Raw genomic sequence first — 7,500 nt, forward strand, 5'->3', positions numbered from 1 at the left:
GTATTTTTATTCCTCTTGTTTGGTTAAAGTTTTTGTAGTTTATATAGGCAATATTTATTTTAATGTTACTGTTCTTAAAATATTTAATTTTTCCTTGTTTCCTTTCTTCGCTGGGCTATTTTCCCTGTTGGAGCCCCTATGCTTATAGCATCCTGTTATTCCAACTAGGGTTGTAGCTTAGGAAGTAATAATAATAATGACAATATTATATATATATATATATATATATATATATATGTAGCACTGTATGTTCTCCGCCAAGTGTCTTTTATCTTTCACAGCACTAGTTACCAATAACAACCGTTAACGAGACAGCAAATGAGGACGAACGGCCAAATAGATATGCATGAACGGAACTGCCTTCACGGACCTGTTAACCGAAGGAACTACCCATTCACTGTTTAATACTCTCTTTAGAAATGTAAATTAGATGACAGACCTGAAATTGGCGGGAGTAGGCTCATTCTATGGCTACTGTACAACGTAGGCTTACATATACGCTGAGCATACTCTGTAACATAACTGGGTTGAAGGTTTTGTCTACATATACAATAAAAAGAAAGAAGAAATGTTGCTGTGAGTTGCATCTTCCTTTGGATTGCTATATTTGGTAGCAGAGCGTTCACCACGGCAACCTTCAACCCAGTGGGTTACCAGCACGTTCCTAGGAATATTTACTACTGGACTGGAGTGCAATTGCAAGGTAACACATTTGTTGGAGTTATGTACAGTGCCAGTGGGAATAAAGTGGGGCAAGGCAGTGTAAGTGGTGAAAGTGACGTTTGTGACTATATTATGGAAACAGAGACAGGTACAGGTGATGATGAAATGATGGAACGTGGTAGTGATCAAGATTTGTTAGCAGAAATACGTGGTGTGGTTAGGGATAAGGATTTTGTCAATGAAGAAGTGAGTATCGTAGTGAGGAATGACAATAATGGAGGGGGTTGCAATAATTTAGATTTAGGAGCAGGTACTTTTGTTGATAAAAGTGGGGATAATGATGAAAAGCATTGGGAAAAGGACGTGGTAAAATTGTGGTCGGAAGTCGTAAATATTCAGAAAGTGGTGGATTTTAACCACTGCGAAAACGTGAATGCTTTTAGCAGAGTAGGGGAGTTAATAAATGCATTAAAAGAGAACCAGAAAAGTTTGGTGAATGAAATTAAGAAAACCAATTTAAGGGTTAAAAAGGCTGGAGATAGTATAGAAGATTTCACTGTGGAAAACCAAAAGCCACTTTTTAAAAGGGATGTTGCTAAGGAGCTGGGTCGTCTTTTAGCAAATAATAACAAAGAATGGGAAGATAGGTTGGATAGATTGAATCGTTGGTGGCAAAACAGATTCGCCTTGATAGAAGATGAGTTGGATAGGGTGTGTAGGAGAGGGACCTGTAATTACGCATGTAATAATGCTCGTTCAATAGTAAAGAAACCTCCACAGCTCGAGAAAATGAGTGGGAGGAACAGTGGTAGGAAAGAAATCAAGAGATGGTTTGAACAGGCAAAATTATGTACCAATCAGCTTAACCTAGCAGGCACTGATGCCGTAGACTATGTTAAAGTTAGCTTGATAGAGCCTGCTAGCGCAAGAATACGCCATGCTAAGCCGAAAACGTTGGAGGAAATGGAGACTAAGCTACTAGAAGCGTATGCAGATAATAAAGATGATCTAGAGAGAAGGAAAGAACTGTGGTGTGCACAACAGGGAATACAAGAAGGTGTTTGGGAGTATTTAGACAGAATAATTGACTTGGAAGAAGAAGCCGAGGGCAAAGCAGTCTGCTCTAAAGAGAGGGAAATCAGGAAATGTATGATTTTTGAAAAAGGTTTGAGGCACAGGAAAATTGCCTGTGATCTAAAGGATAAGATTGAAAACGGAGTCATAGACCAATTAGAAGATGCTGGTAGATTTGTGCAAGATAGAATGAAGGTCATGAAAGAATTTGGTAATATTTCTGACATCCATTTGAATAGCAGGGGGAGAGATGATAAAGTAATTAAGTGTTGGACCTGTGGGGATCAGGGTCATGTATCATACCAGTGCAAAAATGGAGGGTTTTCTAGAGACAATATAGTGCAGGATCAGGGGGAAGGACACCAGTATAAGGGAAGGCTAGGTAAAAACAGAACGCAAAATAAACATGTTTTGGAAAATCAGTTTACGGGTACTTGTTGGTCTTGTGGGGAAGATGGTCATCCATTTTATAAGTGTAATCTATACTCTAGTAAGAACAGAGGGTTAAATAATGCAAGAGGAGATAAAGTTGTGAGGGAGATGTCATTGCAGGCCGGGGATAATGCCCAGGAAAACTTGTGAGGCCGGACGTTAACTTGAACGTCCGGCCAAGTGAATGTTTAAATAAGAGAGGAGACACTATGAAACTGACACTCAGCATAGAGAGAAAGAAAGCTGTGGGACTTATGGATTCTGGGGCAAACTGTAGTTTGTTGTCGGAAAATTGGTATTTGGGGAATCTAAAACCAAAAGGGGTGACATTGTATAATACTAGTGACTACATATGTGACCTGAGTGGTAATGAAATTAATATAATAGGTCATGTCGTTGTTGATGTGGAAGTAAGTGGAATGGAACAGAACAGCTGTGTTTTCTATGTCAAGAGAGCTGAGAAGGGAAGGAATGGTCTTGGCAAGAACACTAACCAAGAGTGCCTTGTGGGCATGAATGTTTTGTCTTTGCTGTTCGAAAAATGGGGAGTCACCAAAAACGTTAACGTGATGGCATTAGAGAAAGAGGGATTAAAAGCTGAATATAGTCCAGTTTTGGATTGCTGTATGAGACTAGTTGGTCAAACTATGCAGGTTTGGCAAAAGGAGGATTTAGGATATGCTAGTTGCTTAAGACAACAGAATAGAAATGTTCCGTCAGGTAGCAGGAAACTAATTAAGGTATACATTGATAGCCTAAAGGAAGTGCCAAAGGAGTATGTAGTTTTAGAGAAAATAGCAGACGAGAGTAAAAATATGTTGCCTCCGGGACTTCAGGTCTTGCCCAGTTTTTCTATATGTGAATGGGGTGTTGGATATGTCTGTGTGGCTAATTGGTCTAAAGATAATGTTAGCATTGAAGCAGGCAGTATATTGGCCACGGTGCAACTTGGCATCAGGGAGTTTATGGAGGATGATGATAATGAGAATATTGAAAAACTATCAGAGACAGAACTTCAAAACCACAGACGGAAGTTGGGAGTCAATGTTGATGAAAGTAACTTAAGTAAATCGGATTTGGTAAGACTTGATAAGATACTCTACAAATATAAGGACTGTTTTGAGCTAAATGATTCGGACCTAGGTTTGATAAAGGGATGGGAACATTCCATTAGATTGTCCTGTGGGAAACCTATCAAATTACCGTATAGAAGAATAGCACCCACGTTAATCCCCGAGGCCAAACAGTTGCTTGATGACTTAAAGAAACGGGGTGTAATTGAAGAAAGTGCAAGTCCTTATGCAGCACCTATAGTCCTTGTGAGAAAGAAGGGGGGAGGCCTAAGGTTGTGCATTGATTATAGGAAATTGAATGAAAAAACTTTTAAGGATGCATTTCCTCTTCCTAGAGTAGCGGAGTGTCTGGATTCATTGGAAGGGGCCAAATACTTTTCGACTTTTGACCTTGCGCAGGGCTATCATCAAGTTTTGTTAAGGAAAGATAGAGAGAAAACTGCATTTTCTGTACCATGGGGACACTTTCAGTATCGCAGGTGTCCAATGGGTTTGACAAACAGCCCAGCAACCTTTCAACGATGCATGGAGAATATTTTGGGGGATATGTTTTTTGAATTTTTAGTCATTTATTTGGATGATATGATATTATTTTCGAAGACCATTGACGACCACTTATTAAGATTGGAGGCATTGCTAGAGCGCATAAAGTCTTATGGGATGAAATTAAAGCCAAAAAAATGTCATTTGTTGCAGACATGTGTAAGTTACCTAGGATTTAGCATTAGTAATCAAGGAATAGGACCTGATCTAAGTAAGATTGAAGCAGTGAAGAACTGGAAGAGGCCAGAAACTATAAAGGAAGTGCGAGCTTTCCTGGGATTTGCAACATTTTATAGGAGATTTATTAAAAATTTTGCCATAATTGCAAAGCCACTCAATGAGTTATTGAAAGGAGAAAAGAAGAAATCCAGTCAAAGTATTAAGGATAAATGGACAGAAGATGCAGAAATGGCCTTCCAGACATTGATAGAAAAATTGATAGCTGCCCCAGTACTGAAAGGGATAGAGTTTGGGAAAGAATGTACGTTAGAAATAGACGCTAGTTACGATGGACTTGGTGCGGTTTTGTCCCAATATAAGGAGGATAAGCTGCATCCTGTAGCTTATGCAAGTAGGTCACTGAAACCACACGAAAGAAACATGAAGAACTATAGTTCGAGGAAACTAGAATTGTGTGCTTTGAAGTGGGCTGTTACTGAAAAATTTAAAAATTATCTTATTGGCACAAAGTGCATAGTGTATACTGACAATGCCCCTTTGAGCAATCTCAGCACAGCAAAACTTGATCACACAGAACAAAAATGGGTGGCAGATTTGTCGGTATTTGACATTGAACTTAAATTCAGACCAGGAAAACAAAATGTTAAAGCCGACATTCTTTCACGCAAGCCTAGAGAGATGGTGATGAATGAAGACGAAGAAGTATGGGTAGCTCCTCATGAGGACACAAATTTTGTTTGTGCCATAAGTAGACATCAGATTTTAGAGTGGGAGGACGTTGTTAATAAACAGAAAGCTTGTCCAGTTTTAAAGATTGTAAGGAAATGGCTAGAAGGAGAAAATATTGAGTTAGAAAACATTCATTTTAAACCTGAATTAGTTACGTGGAAAAGGGATAAAGAAAGTCTTGTGATAAGAAATGATATTCTTTATAAGACTCATGTGGATCAATTAGATAACATAATTTATAGATTAGCCGTTCCTGTTCTTTTAAGAAGTAAGTGTTTAGTCGAAACTCATGATAAACTAGGACATCAGGGTATTGATAGAACTTATAAATTACTGAACTCTAGGGTTTATTGGCCCAACATGAGGGGATTTATAACGGATTTCATTAGAAATTGTGATACTTGTTTAAGGGCAAAAGATGAAATTCCATATAGAAATACCATTCCTGTTCATGTGGAAACTTCTCAGCCCATGGAAATTGTGGCGATAGATTTTTGTTCCGTGGAAAGATCAACCTCTGGAAAGGAGCATATTTTAGTTTTAAGTGACCTGTTTAGCAAATACGTATGGGCATATCCAACAAAGGATCAGAAAGCGACAACAGTGGCTAAAATATTGGTCGAAGAGCTCTTTTATAAATATGGAATTCCTCAGCAGCTTCATACTGACCAAGGGAGAAATTTCGAAAGCGCTCTAATTAAAGAAATCTGTAAGAGGTTCAATGTAAAGAAATCACGCACTTCTCCATATCACCCTGAAGGAAATGGTCAAGTGGAAAGAATGAATAGAACTCTGTACGGTCTACTTAGAAGTTTGGAGGAGGAGAAGAGGAACAAATGGCCATTGTATTTGCAGAGTTTAGTATTTGCGTATAATATAACACCTCACTCTGTGACAGAGTTTTCTCCGTATTTCTTGTTATTCGGGAGGGAACCTTGTATTTCAATCGAGAGCTGGGGGTATCTGGAAGACATTTACACATTTCAAGACGGAGACTGGTTAGGTCAGCAATGCAAAATGCAAAAAGAAGTTTGGGATTTGGTTAGAAGGAACACACAAAAGAACTGGGTATCAAAAGCAAAGCCAATGTTAGCAAAGTCTAGAGAAAGTGATTTGGAGGTAGGACAAAAGGTTTTATTACGAGAAAATAAAATAATTGGAAGAGCGAAACTAGGAGACAAATTCGGTAAAAGAAAGTGGGTAATTGAAGAAGTACTTAACAGGGACTGTGGTTTGTATAGAATTAGGCCTGAAGGAAGTGATGCTAAGGTTATCCATCGGAGGAATATTAAACCGTTCGCTGGGATCGAAAGAAATGAGGGGGGAGAAAATATTGATGACTTAGATACGGAAAATAATGATAATTTCGAAACCGCTGATAGGGATGACAGTAGCTTAGAAATGCCTGATATGGAAGAAGTTTTAACCAGGTTCGGGTTTGATTTTAGCAACCATGGTAATAGTGAACCTAAAGAAAGTGTTGATAAAGAGGTTGAACAAGAACAGGGAGTAACAATTAACGCACCAGTACTGAGAAGATCAGAGAGGATACGAAACAGGCAGCGATCAGAGTTGTAAATTTGTCTTTCTTTGTCGGAAATAGGTAATGGTAGCGTAGTGTGAGATGATGGAAGTGTGTAGTGTGTGTACGATGAGGGCATCGTAAAACTGTAGGGGGGTTGTGTGTAGCACTGTATGTTCTCCGCCAAGTGTCTTTTATCTTTCACAGCACTAGTTACCAATAACAACCGTTAACGAGACAGCAAATGAGGACGAACGGCCAAATAGATATGCATGAACGGAACTGCCTTCACGGACCTGTTAACCGAAGGAACTACCCATTCACTGTTTAATACTCTCTTTAGAAATGTAAATTAGATGACAGACCTGAAATTGGCGGGAGTAGGCTCATTCTATGGCTACTGTACAACGTAGGCTTACATATACGCTGAGCATACTCTGTAACATAACTGGGTTGAAGGTTTTGTCTACATATACAATAAAAAGAAAGAAGAAATGTTGCTGTGAGTTGCATCTTCCTTTGGATTGCTATATATATATATATATGTGGGTGTATATATATATATATATATATATATATATATATATATATATATATATATATATATATATATATATATACCAATGATAATTTTACAATTCAAATTTTCCTTTCTCTCTATCTTGCATCTTGAAGTTATTTAATTAAAGGAATAAGATCCCAGCACATCATACAACCATACTATTCATATTTATTCATGGCACATTTTAGGCCATGGTTACCTCAAATTAGTTTACATTCAGTAAGAGAAGTATTATCAAATCAGGAACATGGATAGACGAACACTCTGATTGGGTATTTATGAGGTTAGATGGTTGATCTTGGTAAAGGTTGAGTATAGAAGAGAGTCTGATGACAGAGAATAGAGTTTTGAAGGTCGTAGATTGCAGTACCTGTATGGGGATGGAGATGTGATTCATTTTGATTGTTTTTAAGGTCTCTTTTTGGTTATGACTGGTGAGTTTATTCCTCTGTATATTTATGCAAGACTGTATTGCTAGGGACTTTTATTGCGTGTGTACTCTTTTGAAGTTTTTTTGGATGATATTACTTCTACTTCTTCTTATTCTACTTCCACTTCTACTTCTACTACTTCTAATTCTTCTACTACTACTACTTCTAATACTTCTACTTTACTACTACTTCTACTAATACTACTATTACTAATACTACAAATGCTGAGGATAGTTGATATATACTGCCATGGAACTTGTGGCATCCTTCCACTGACCCCCCCTCCCTCTT

General features: G+C 38.1%; 1 protein-coding gene across 1 annotated transcript in view; it reads right to left on the reverse strand.

Moving 5' to 3' along the window:
* The window catches only part of CDase (neutral ceramidase), a 255,835-nt gene that overhangs the window by 242,356 nt on the left and 5,979 nt on the right, over positions 1 to 7,500 (reverse strand). The gene's annotated exons all lie outside the window — the stretch shown is intronic.

Source organism: Palaemon carinicauda, chromosome 3, assembly GCF_036898095.1.
Source record: "Palaemon carinicauda isolate YSFRI2023 chromosome 3, ASM3689809v2, whole genome shotgun sequence".
Classification (NCBI taxonomy): Eukaryota; Metazoa; Arthropoda; class Malacostraca; order Decapoda; family Palaemonidae; genus Palaemon; species Palaemon carinicauda.